The following is a 13742-nucleotide window of genomic DNA, read 5'->3' on the forward strand; positions in this document are numbered from 1 at the left end:
AAATCCATTTGCCACAGAAAAACGTGGAATTTTCATTTTTACAGAGAATCTTTAGTTTTTACATTTTGTGAAAAATTAAAAGCATATACAGTAGAACCTCATTTATCCATCTCTCCGTATTAATCGAACTGGGGCTGATAGCTGTCAGTCCAGCACGGTGCTGCTCCAGCTTCAACGGAAGCCTGAGCCCTGTCACCTAGGGATGACAGCATGAGCCCCGTCGCCAGTCGCCAGGGCTGAAGCTATTTGACTATTCTCTGGATTATCCAAATTTTAGATTATCTAATCTGGCCCGGTCCCAATTAGACTGGATAAATGGGGCTCCATTGTGTATTGTGGCTAGGGAAACTAAAGTTCAGCATTTCATTTTAATCCCAGAAAAACACAGATTTTTATGTTTTACTGCCCTATTGACTGATGTGGTCCCTCAAGGGTTGCAGCACATTAGTGGGGTGCATGAGAGGGGATACTGCACAGGCACTCATTGTGGATGTACAAAGAAGGCTACAGCCTCCGGTTCCAGAAAGGAGGTACATGTTTCAGAAACACTGTTTGATGTGGTGCATGCACATTAAACAAAGACACATTTCACACATCTGCTGGTGTCACTGCTAATGTCTCATTAAAGCAAGCCATTTGTTTCTGTTTACACCACACCGTATTTTACTTAGAGCGGATGTCACATGCTTCATTAATTCCAGCCATCAAAGACTTTCTATGCAGTAAATCCTCTATTGTACTAACTTACTGGTACAGGGGCAGTTATACCAAGTCTGTCCCATAGTATCCTGCCAGACTACAAAAGTGTGTGATACTGTGTAGAATGTAATGTGAATTTGTTAGTCTATTTTAGAATATTGGTTTCAGAGTAACAGCCGTGTTAGTCTGAAACCAAAAAGAAAAGGAGGACTTGTGGCACCTTAGAGACTAACCAATTTATTTGAGCATAAGCTTTCGTGAGCTACAGCTCACTTCATCAGATGCATCGGATGAGCTGTAGCTCACGAAAGCTTATGCTCAAATAAATTGTTAGTCTCTAAGGTGCCACAAGTAGTCCTTTTATTTTAGAATATGTATATAATCTGATTTATAATTATGTAATTTGTAGTTGTGATGCACCCTAGCCCACCACCATACACCTCAGCCTGCTAACCTCAGGTACAGCTTTATGAAATGCCAACAAAGAAACCTCAGTGATAAGTGTGGATTCAAACTGGGCTTTTGGATACCAGAGAATTCAATAAAGTGGTCTCCCAAAACTCAATAAAGTGGTCTGGATAAGCCAAGAGGAAAAGGTCTCGGAGGGAATCCTTGCATATATATATATATCTCATTGTGACACTGCAGCCAATATTCTTCATAGTGATATTATTATGATATGGTTATAGTACAATTATGATGTATTTTATGCAAGATGGGTCATGTGAGGTATCATTGGAAAAGTTATGATTTGCTGAATATGATTATCCTATTTGTATGTGTAATGCTGACAGACCCCAGTTATCAGTTGGCAGGATCAAACCGGGGATTCCTGGAGCTTAGTGCATGAGCTTCTACCGCATGAGCTAAAAGCCAACTGGCTGTTAGCTAAGGCTGTAGAGCAGACTCATTTTATCTCTCTCTCTAAGTGGTCTCCGTGCCACTAGATGGGACAGAACACCACACCCAGGAGGTGTGTGGGTTACATATGCACATATCATTTTTGTATCAGAAATTATGAATATTGACTACGTATCTGTATTTCAAATGCATTTAACCTGGGTAAGGCCCACTAGACAAGATGCTTTCAGTCTAGGTAGGTGGTTGGGAAGGGCCTATTCAAGGCAATGAGCCATTAAGGAGAACAGTAGGCCTTAGGAGATGCTTTTCTCCCACTTGGTGAGCCTTCCTGAAAAAGCTACAGGCAGCCTGTGAGTGATGGCTGCTATGACTCTACAAGGACATGTGACCGGTCCATATGATTCTGGACTCCACCTTGGGACATCAGTAGTTTTCCACAGATGGATCTGGGAACCAAGTTTTGGAACAAAAGGTTCCCACCCTATGCAAAAGCTATATAAGGCAGAAAGTGACATCATCTGTGATTCTTCACTCCCCACACAAGAAGACTCCTGGAAACACCTAGGAACAAAGACTGAACTGGGGGGAAGTGCTGGACCCAGGCTAAAGGGATTTCTAGCTCATGTATGAAATACCTGGGGATTCCAAGCTGTAAAGCAAGTGCAGCTTGCCCCTTAAGAATCTGCAGCGTGCTTGTATCATTTTTCAGGGTGAGACTCTGCTAATTCATATCCAGTCTAACTAGTATATTAAGCTTAGTTTGTGTTTTTTTATTTTCTATCACTTGTAATCACTTAAAAGCTATCTTTTGTAGTTAATAAACTTGTTTTTGTTTTAATCTAAACCAGTGAGCTTTGACTGGAGTGCTGGGGGAAAATCTCTGCTTGGCTACCACAACTGTGCATTGTTCCCTTCACATTGAGGGAGAGGCGGACCAGGTATCAAACCCATATACTGGCCAGATTTGACCAGTTCCAGATGGCACCCTGGGGGGAACCCATTACATTCATTATTCTGAGCATGCAACTACAGACTTTTGTGTTTTAACTTCAAAAACAATCACTTCTACGAATTGCTTCAGTTATCACCTCTGCTTGACCAACTGGCTCCTCATATTCCAAAACAGCAACTCTGAGTGACAGGTCACTGTGAAGGTTTCCCTCAATCCTTTCTCCATTAATTTCCAATCCACTTATTGTCAGGAATTCCATTCACTATGCTTTCTTGTAGCCAACAGGGTTACCAAGAGCGCAGTGCTACTCCCTCTACCCCAACCTGGGTCTGGCAAATGTGCAATCCATAATAAACTGTTAAATATGTGAAACTGAGGGTGATAGTAGACTAATTTTATGGAATTACAAGAAGGCAGGGCTACGACGAGCACCTTAGAAATAAGAGAGCTAGATATGTTTCTTCCCTATGCCTCTTAGATTCTTGAAAATTACTTTTTTGTTATAGGCAAGAGAGAATGCTAAATACCATCATTCATATGAAAATTTCATAAAATAGAGGAAGTCTTATTAACCTTTAACAATGGTTCCAATTAGCTATGCAATTATAGTTAAAAACACAGGGAACAGAACAGAATGCGTAGGTGGTGAAAGGAAACGGAGGCCCTAGCTCATTAACAACAAGCAGGGAAACATCTGCTTACTTCAATCTCCCAAATTTTATAGGGTATAAGGAACAATAAAACAGGGCTGGAGGCTGAAGTCTTAATCAGATGCTTAGAAAGAAGCAAAGGGACTCTATATAAGTAGCTCCCAGCTAATCAGACAGGAAGAAGCCTCTAAGGAGACAGGGCTTCAGACTCATTTTTTAGAATTCTGAGTGTTAGGTTATTATACATAATAGAAGCCAGCCTGAATTTTCTCTTTCTTTTGTTATTAGCTGCACACCCCAACAGCAAAGACTGGTGGGTAAAACTCATTGTCTAAAATACTTATTTTTTTCTGAATCAGCAGCTGACAGAGGAGTGTCAGTAAATAGAGCAATATGTTAACAACAACAAATGAAGAAGCACTATAATGACCAGGGTGTGTCCAGCCAGGCCTTGGGGTCAGGGCAGGAGTCAGGGCTAGTAGTCAGTGCCAAGGGTCAGAACTGAAGTCTACATCAGGTGCCATGTCAGGGGTCAGAGCTGGAGACGTCAGGTACCAAGCTGAAGGTCAGAGCCAGAAATAACATCAGGGGTAAGGCGTAGGAGCAGGGACCTGGAGTAGGGCAAGACAGCAGGAACTGGGAGTAGGGGGGAGTCTGGGATGGGAAGACAGGAACCTGGAGTAGGCAAGAATGCAGGGCTCAGGAGTCAGGTAAGTCGGAGAGGTCCATAGTAGCAGCCAGCCAGAGATTCTTCTAGTTGCTAAGACAACTTCCTGTTGTTGCTTCCAGGAGCATATAGAGCTCCTCAGCCAATCAGGGAGCTGGATATTTCCCCCAACTGGGAGCTTTAAGGGCAGGGCCCTCCACAAGCTAGCCCTTTGCTGAACCCTTCCCTGGTTCCTCAGATGAGCTGCTGGGTGGCAATCGTGGTCTGAGGCCTGGGTGTGAGACCCATAATCCCTCACAAGCACCTAGTGCACTGTGCAGGCAATAGACAATGGAGACCAATGGTGAAATCCTGGCCCCTTGAAGTCACTGCCAAAATTTCCATTGACTTCAATGAGCACAGGATTTCACCCAATTCTTTAATAGGCCTATGACTGGCGATCCTATAAGGACAAATGCAAAATATTCCACTTAGAATGGAACAATCAGGTACACACATACAAAATGGCAAATGATTGCCAAGGAAGGAGTACTGCAGACAGGCATATGGGGGTCATAGTGGATCATAAGTGAACAGTGTAACACTGTTGCAAAAAAAGCAAATATCATTCTGGGATGTATTAGCAGAATTGTTGTAAGCAAGACACAAGAAGTCATCCTTCTGCTCTACTCCACATTGATTAGGCCTCAACTGGAGTATTCTGCTTTCAGTTCTGGGCGCCACATTTCATGAAAGATGTTGACAAATTGGAGAAAGTCCAAAGCAGAGCAACAAAAATGATTAAAGGTCTAGAAAACTTGACCTAGGAGGGAAGACTGAAAAAATTGGAGAAGAGAAGACTGAAAGGGGACATGATAACAGTTTTAGAGTACGTAAAAGGTTGTTACGAGGAGGAGGGAGAAAAACCTCTTTAACCTCTGAGAATAGGACAAGAAGCAATGGGCTTAAATTGCAGCAAGGGCAGTTTAAGTTGGACATGAGGAAAAATGTCCTAACTGTCTTGGCAGTTAAGCAATAGAATAAATTGCAAAGGGAGGTTGTGGAATCTCCATCATTGGAGATTTTTAAGAGCAGGTTAGACAAACACCTGTCAGGAATGGTCTAGATAATATTTAGTCTTGCCAGTGGTGCAGCGGACTGGACTAGATGACCTCTCGAGGTCCCTTCTAGTCCTACAGTTCTATATTTGTTCCACACCTGAGTCTGATGCAGACTAGACGTGACAACATTCTAGGTGTGCTACAAAATGTAGCCATTTTCTAGTTCTTTATCTGATGTCAGTGAGTTGACTGTAGTAAGAACAGGAAGAAGTGGGTTCAGAAGTGAAGATTTTATTTTCAGGAGGTTGGTAGAGTTTCTTTGCAGATAGTGGTTTGATCTAATTTTAATACATGCCTTAAAAAAGGAATTGTAAGGCCCCCAACAGTATCAGCACTTTTTTACAGGTGAGAAATTGCAGATTAGCATAAGGCCAAATAAGTGAGGACTGACATTTTGGGAGGGTCAGTGTTAAATACCCTGGACTGAGACACACTTGCTGTATGCTGTGATGTCCCAGTGGTTTAAAAAGACTACCTGTATGGGAGCCTACAGAAAGTCTGGGTGTATTTCTGATTATGCAAACTTCCACGGTAGCAACTGAAATCTGTCTCATTCCTTAGAAAGACATGTATTTACTTGAGAACACTGGATTAAATCCACCCCTGTAGAAATGGACAGCAGAAAGCATATACACCCATAAGCCATCAAAACAGAGGATTTAAGTGGTGCAAAAGTATTCTGCTAGTCCTCTACACAGAAGTGAATTTCACCCATTACGAGAAGATGTACAGTTACTGAGCAGGCTAATTTTCAAAGTTAGAAGCAGCTGCTGTGCAAACTATTTCTTTTTCTCAAAATGAATAGAGGCATATGACTTTAGGGACCAATTAATCACAAAATTTCATTTTGTAATAGCAAGTTATATTTCTATAAAACACATCATGAAAAAGAAAACTAATGTCACCCTCAAAACAAATCCTGGGAACAGCTATAACAAACGTCTGGCAGTTCAGTCAGTGAAAAAAAACAACAGATTTAAACCATTCACAGTAAAAAAGAAAAAAATCCCAAGTGGATGGGAACTTTTCCAGTGTGATCGTTCTGTGAAATTGCCAGTGCAGGTCCTTCACCTCCTGCAAATAAGATTGTAAAGGAAAGCTTAATGCACTATTATCTGCTATATATAATATAATACTGTTTCTCTGTGCGCCAAGTGATTATTGCAGAGATTTTTATTGTGCGCACAGCATGAGAACAAAAATAAGTCCCTTGAAAGGCTGTGCTTGCTTTTCCAGCGATGTGTTCAGTACCTGTGGTATTTGTGACTCCCCAAAGGTTTTGGTTAAGAATTTAATTCCTTTGTAACAAGAACAGTGATTTAGGATATGAAACTAATGTTCCTCCAATCCACACCTAGAATGGTCTCCTTTTTTTCTGTTCTGGAAAATAATCCAAGAACAGAAGTCCTAAGTCTACCACACCACATTGCAAAGCACAGGCCCCTCAGCTAATGGACTGGGTCCTAGCTACACTGACATCTGTACAATGCCTGAGGACTGTTCTTGCTAAACTGTCTCCACCTGTAGCTTTACTTCCCTTACTTGCACGATATAGAGATATATGATAGGAAGAAGTGGTACAGTGTTCACCTGTGGCTAAATTAAGGCATTAAGATTTGTGTCTTCTGGGTTCTCTTTCCATTTTGCCAATGAAAGTTGCCAGAGTTATAAATATTGTGTGAAAGCATACATAGATTGACTTGCTTCAGAGTAGCAGCCGTGTTAGTCTGTATCCGCAAAAAGAAAAGGAGTACTTCTGGCACCTTAGAGACTAACCAATTTATTTGAGCATAAGCTTTCATGAGTTACAGGTAAAATGCAAATAATATCTATCACACAGAATTGTTGTGAGACTTCATTATGTCTGTACAGTGCTTTGAGATCCCCAAATGAAGAGTGCTATATATGATGTTTCCACCTCTTGTGACTTTATTATCTCTCTCACGATATTTGGTGATTTTCTTAAACTCTGAGCTCCTGGAAGCACAGGATTACATGAGAATTTCAGCTTTAATTTTAAAAAGTAGTGAGGTTTCTAGCCCTCATGGCTGCAATGATAACTTTGAAAATGTGACCTAAGTTTGTCCTAAAGGAACCAGAACCAGAAGACAAATACCGCCCCCCCACCCCAATTTATTATTTTTTAAAAATCTCTTGATTTTCTGGGTCCTGACTCAGATTTTTTAATTTTGAAGGCTGGCAATCGTAATTCAATAGGTGGGAGGGGGAGAAAGAATAAGTGTAGAAATGGCAGAAGTGCTACATGACTTTTATATTTAAATTTTCACCAAAAAGGTTAGTAGCGATTAGATGTCTAACATAGTGAATGCCAGTGAAAATCAGGTAGGATCAAAGGCTAAAATAGGGATGTCAAGGTTCCTTCCCCACTCTGAACTCTAGGGTACAGATGTGGGGACCTGCATGAAAACCTCCTAAGCTTACTTTTACCAGATTAGGTTAAAACTTCCCCAAGGTACAAACTATTTTACCCTTTGCCCTTGGACTTCCACTGCCACCACCAAATGTTTATCTGGGTTGATTTTTATTAGGAAAGCGTTGTTTGGAAACGTCTTTCCCCCAAAAATCCTCCCAACCCTTGCACCCCACTTCCTGGGGAAGGTTTGGTAAAAATCCTCACCAATTTGCATAGATGACCACAGGTGCACAGATCCAAACCCTTGGATCTCAAGAACAATGAAAAAGCATTCAGTTTCTGAAAAAAAGGATTTTAATAGAAGTAAAAAGTGAAAAAGAATCACCTCTGTAAAATCAGGATGGTAAATACCTTACAGGGTAATTAGATTCAAAACACAGAGAATCCCTCTAGGCAAAACCTTAAGTTACAAAAAAACACACAGACAGGAATATCCATTCTATTCAGCACAGCTTAACTTCTCAGCCATTTAAAGAAATCATAATCTAATGCATATCTAGCTCGATTACTTACTAAATTCTAAGACTCCATTCCTGTTCTGTCCCGGCAAAAGCATCACACAGACAAACCCTTTGTTTTTCCCTCCCCCGAGCTTTTGAAAGTATCTTGTCTCCTCATTGGTCATTTTGGCCAGGTGCCAGCGAGGTTATCCTAGCTTCTTTGTCATAAATATAAAGGGAAGGGTAAACACCTTTAAAATCCCTCCTGGCCAGAGGAAAAATCCTTTCACCTATAAAGGGTTAAGAAGCTAGGTTAGATGTCTTCAAGTCATCAGGGCCTAATGAAATAAACCCTAGAATACCGAAGAAGCAGACTGAGGAGATATCTGAGCCATTGGTGATTATCTTCAAAAAATCATGGAAGACGGGAGAGATTCCAGAAAACTGGAAAAGGGCAAATACAGTGCTAATCTATAAAAAGAGAAATAAGGACGACCTGGAGAATTACAGACCACTGGGGTTAACTTCAGTACCCGGAAAGATAATGGAACAAATAATGAAGCAATCAATTTGCAACACCTAGAAGATAATAAGGTGATAAGTAACAGTCAATAGGGATTTGTCAAGAACAAATCATGTCAAACCAATCTAATAGCTTTCTTTTACAGGGCAACAAGCCAAATGGATAGTGGGGCACGGCAGATTTGGTATATCTTGATTTTAATAGGGCTTTTGATACCGTCTTGCATGACCTTCTTATAAACAAATTAGGGAAATACAACCATAGATCAAGCTAATATAAGGTGGGTACATAACTGGTTGGTAAACCATTCCAGAGAGTAATTATCAGTGGGGTTCTGCAGGGACCAGTTCTGGCTCTGGTTCTGTTCAATATCTTCATCAATGATTTAGATAATGGCATAGAGAGTACACTTATAAAGTTTGTGGATGATACCAAGCTGTGAGGGGGTTGCAAATGCTTTGGAAGATAGGATTACAATTCAAAATGATCTGCACAAACTGGAGAAATGGTCTTAAGTATATACGAGGAAATTCAATAAGTACAAATGCAAAGTACTCCACTTAGAAAGGAACAATCACTTGCACACATACAAAATGGGAAATGACTGCATAGGAAGGAGTACTGCAGAAAGGGATATGGAGGTCATAGTGGATCATAAGTCAATAGTGTAACACGGTTGCAAAAAAAGCAAACATCATTCTGATATGTATTACCAGGAATGTTGTAAGCAAGACATGAGAAGTAATTCTTCTGTTCTACTCCACGCTGATTAGGCCTCTATTGGAGTATGTTGTGTCCAGTTCTGGGCACCACATTTCAGGAAAGATGTGGACACATTGGAGAAAGTCCAGAGAAGAACAAAAAAATGATTAAAGAAAACATGGCGTAGGAGAGAAGATTGAAAAACTGGGTTTGTTTCGTCTGGAGAAGAGAACATGATAACAGTTTTCAAGTACATAAAAGGTTGTTACAAGTAGGAGGAAGAAAAATTGTTCTCCTTAACCTCTGAGGATAGGACAAGAAGCAATGGGCTTAAATTGCAGCAAGGCTGGTTTAGGTTTGACATTACGAACAACTTCCTGTCTTGATGGTTAAGCACTGGAATAAATTGCCTAGGGAGGTTGTGGAATCTCCATCATTGGAAATTTTTAAGAGCAGGTTAGACAAACACCTGTCAGGGATGGTCTACATAAGCAGTTCTCAAACTGTGGACTGGAACCCCAAAATGGGGTCGCCAGGGGTGGCTTAGACTTGCTGAGGCCCGGGGCTGACGCTGAAGCCTGAGCCCCACCACCCAGAGCTTCAGCCCGAGAGCTTCAGCCCTGGGCGGTGGGGCTTGGATTATAGGCCTCCCACCTGGGGCAGTGGGGCTCGTGCAGGCTCAAACTTTGGTCTCCCCCCACACACCCTCCTGGGAACATGTAATAATTTTTCTTGTCAGAAGGGGGTTGCAGTTCAATGAAGTTTGAGAACCCCTGGACTACATAATACTTAGTCCTGCCCTGGGTGCAGGGGACTGGATTAGATGACCTTTCGAGGTCCCTTCCAGTCCTCCAATTCCATGATGCTGGTCAGCCCCCAACTAAAACCTCTCCAGCACATCAAAGATTTACAACCTATCCTGAAAAATGATCCCTCACTCTCACAGATCTTGGGAGACAGACCAATCCTCGCTTACAGACAGCCCCCCAAGCTGATGCAAATACTCTCCAGGAACCACACACCAAAAACACTAACCCAGGAACCTATCCTTGCAACAAACCCCGATGCCAACTCTGTCCACATATTTATTCAAGTGACACCATCATAGGACCTAATCACATTAGCCACACCATCAGGGGCTTGTTCACCTGCACATCTACGAATGTGATATATGCCATCATGTGCCAGCAATGCCCCTCTACCATGTACACTGGCCAAACCGGACAGTCTCTACGCAAAAGAATAAATGGACACAAATCTGACATCAGGAATCATAACATTCAAAAACTGGTAGGAGAACACTTCAACCTCTCTGGCCACTCAGTAAAAGATTTGAGGGTGGCAATTTTGCAACAGAAAAGCTTCAAAAACAGACTCCAATGAGAAACTGCTGAGCTTGAATTAATATGCAAACTAGATACCATTTGGGTTTGAATAGAGACTGGGAGTGGCTGGGTCATTACACATATTGAATCTATTTCCCCATGTTAAGTATCCTCACACCTTCTTGTCAACTGTCTAAATGGGTCATCTTGATTATCACTACAAAAGTTTTTTTTCTTCTGCTGATAATAGCTCATCTTAATTAATTAGCCTCTTACAGTTTGTATGGCAACTTCCACCTTCTCTGTATGTATGTATATACACACACACACATCTTCTTACTATATGCTCCGTTCTATGCATCGGATGAAGTGGGCTGTAGCCCACGAAAGCTTATGCTCTAATAAATTTGTTAGTTTCTAAAGTGCCACAAGTTCTCCTGTTCTTTTTGGGGATACAAACTAACATAGCTGCTACTCTAATTCCATTTAATGAATCTTTGGGAGGTGTTCACATAGCACACGGATGGGGATGGCAGCAGAAGCTGAACAGAATACAATATATACACATGTGCAAAGTGTAAAATGGTATCAAATCAGTATAGTAGAATTTTACAACCACTTTGCACAGCTGTAAATGATGACACAAGGTGCAGCTAGGTCCAGAGTTTTATCATGTTTGGTAGTTACCTTATTTCCATTCACAAAACATCATTTTGGATTCTCAGAGTACATCAGTTTTTGAAGAATACCCAGCTTGGCAGCAAATCTGCATTTTTTTGGCCCTACTTCATTATTTGCTGACAGTTACATTGGATTTGGAGAGGATTTTAATAAAGATGTGTTAATATAAATTACTATTTTGGATCTAGCTATTTTGCTAATAGCTGCAATGCTGCTATTTAAGTAACTTCCACTAGCTTCATTCTCACAAAAAGCTTTTCCAGAGCTATATTCAAAATATTTTTAGTGAAATTTGCATGAATGTTGAAATTGCCAGCTCTTTCATATTCAACATAGAGATACTCTGCATAATGGCTTAAAGTGACTATAATTTCCATTTAATCATATATACTTACTTAATTCTGTAGGATTATCTCTAATACAGCCTAATATATGAAATAGTAAATGATGGCTTGATTAAAAGTCTACAATGGCTGGTAGAAATGTATCTACTTTGTTTGCAGTCACCAGTCCCTCAGTAGAATAATTGGTGAAGATGGTGCCATACTGATATTTTAAAAGACTAAGAGCTGTAGATTTTGCTAATCACTGTCACACTTTAAATCTGTAAACAGAGCGGGTTTCCACTTCCTTCTCTTTCTAAAATAAATTGTAACTGAAGAAGGAATCAGAATAATCCGAAGTAGTTTAAGATTGTATTATGAAGGAAGCCTAGGCTTCATTACAATATCTCTGATTAGAAGGATCTACTTTTATAACCACTTATTGTGGGCTCTTTGATCAGAGCCCAATCCTGCTCCCACTGAAGTCAATAGGAGTTTTGCTTTTACTTCCATGTGAGCAAGATCAGGCCCTAGAACATCATTTTGCTTCTGTTTAACATAGAGCTTACTTTCTGCCAGACAGGTGCTTCAAAAATCAGGTTGCACTGTTGTCAGATGATAAGAGTTGAGTGACGTGTTCTGAGAGACACAGTATGCTCCACTTATGCCAAAGCATGTTGCTACATGGGATATGTAATGTACTCTTCCACAAAGTGCTACATAGTGCAATGAGCAACAACCCTTCAACCAAAAAACTTCAAAAACAGACTCCAACGAGAGACTGCTGAATTGGAATTAATTTGCAAACTGGATACAATTAACTTAGGCTTGAATAGAGACTGGGAGTGGATGGGTCATTGCACAAAGTAAAACTATTTCCCCATGTTTATTCTCCCCCACCCCCGTATTTCCCACTGTTCCTCAGACGTTCTTGTCAACTGCTGGAAATGGCCCACCTTGATTAGCACCACAAAAGGTTCTCCCCACCCCCCGCTCTCCTGCTGGCAATAGCTCACCTTAAGTGATCACTCTCCTTACAGTGTGTATGGTAACACCCATTGTTTCATGTTCTGTGTGTATATAAATCTCCCCACTGTATTTTCCACTGAATGCACCCGATGAAGTGGGCTGTAGCTCACGAAAGCTTATGCTCAAATAAATTGGTTAGTCTCTAAGGTGCCACAAGTCCTCCTTTTCTTTTTGCGAATACAGACGAACACGGCTGCTACTCTGAACCCTAGAATGAGCAATTAGCGCTGGTTCATGAAGCCTCAATTTTTCTCACAGCAAAGAGAAGGAAGGATGGTGCTCCTTGAAAAGATTATTTTTAGCATTCCTGCTTGCAGAGATCAGAAAGTAGTTGCTAGTGCTATGCAGAATTCAGGGTACATATGATGACTCATTGTGGAGAAGTATAAAGTATAAGGTATAAGTATCTACCTCGGAGACGAATCTTTGGCTTCCTAAGGATACAACAGAAATTGGCCAAAGGATCTTTTATTGATTTAGCTAAAGAGGAATGAGTTTAGTGTTTTTGCCTTGAATCCAAGTATAACCCGAATAACCTGCAACTATGTCTGAAATGGAAACTATTTCCAAGATTAGCTCATTAATTCTTAGGTATACTTTATATATATATTGAATATGTAGTAATTTTCTTACTGTATCCAAATTGCTGTGTTCTTGAGGCAATGGTAGGTTATATCAGACACTTGAACTTACAAATTTAAAAGAAATTGTTCTGGTCTGTTCTCTTTGTATTCTTGATTCATGTGTCAGGTTACACAAGGTAGTACTAGTGACAGGGAGGGCAAAGCCTGCATTGGTCCCTGGAATGTTTGGAGTTAAAGGAAACAAAAACTTCACCTCGCCAAAGAAATCGGAAGCCCCAGTGCTCTTGTGAGTTACTCAGGTCAACATTCACCCTGAAAACCCTGCTCTCTTTTCAGCCTATGAGGACAGAAGTGTGTGAGGGTGTTCCAGAATGAGAGACTGAGGCCATATCTGCACTACACAATTAAGACAACCTATGTTAGGTTGACTTACAGCCACTGCAGTAATTACTGCAGTTTTTCATGTCCACACTACCCTCCTTCGGTCAGTGTTGCACATCCTCACCAGGAGCACTGAAATCGACTTAAGAAGGGCAGTGGGGGGCAAGGGGGACTGATAGTTACTCCTCTCAGGTTAGCCTGGCTCCATAATACTTGAGTGGCTGTGTCTACACTGGCACTGCACTCACTCATGTGTGGTGCAAAAACTTGTGTAGGCATATCACACGGCTCTTTGTGCTGCAATAAGCTGAGCCACTCGATGAATTCTTTCCCAGAGAATTGTGGGAGACGATTGGTGGATTGTCTGTCCTTTTTGAGCACACGGGGGGAA

General features: G+C 41.0%; 1 protein-coding gene across 4 annotated transcripts in view; it reads right to left on the reverse strand.

Moving 5' to 3' along the window:
* OXR1 (oxidation resistance 1) overlaps positions 1-13742 on the reverse strand; it is a 471185-nt gene that overhangs the window by 249557 nt on the left and 207886 nt on the right. The gene's annotated exons all lie outside the window — the stretch shown is intronic.

Source organism: Lepidochelys kempii, chromosome 2, assembly GCF_965140265.1.
Source record: "Lepidochelys kempii isolate rLepKem1 chromosome 2, rLepKem1.hap2, whole genome shotgun sequence".
Taxonomy (NCBI): domain Eukaryota; kingdom Metazoa; phylum Chordata; order Testudines; family Cheloniidae; genus Lepidochelys; species Lepidochelys kempii.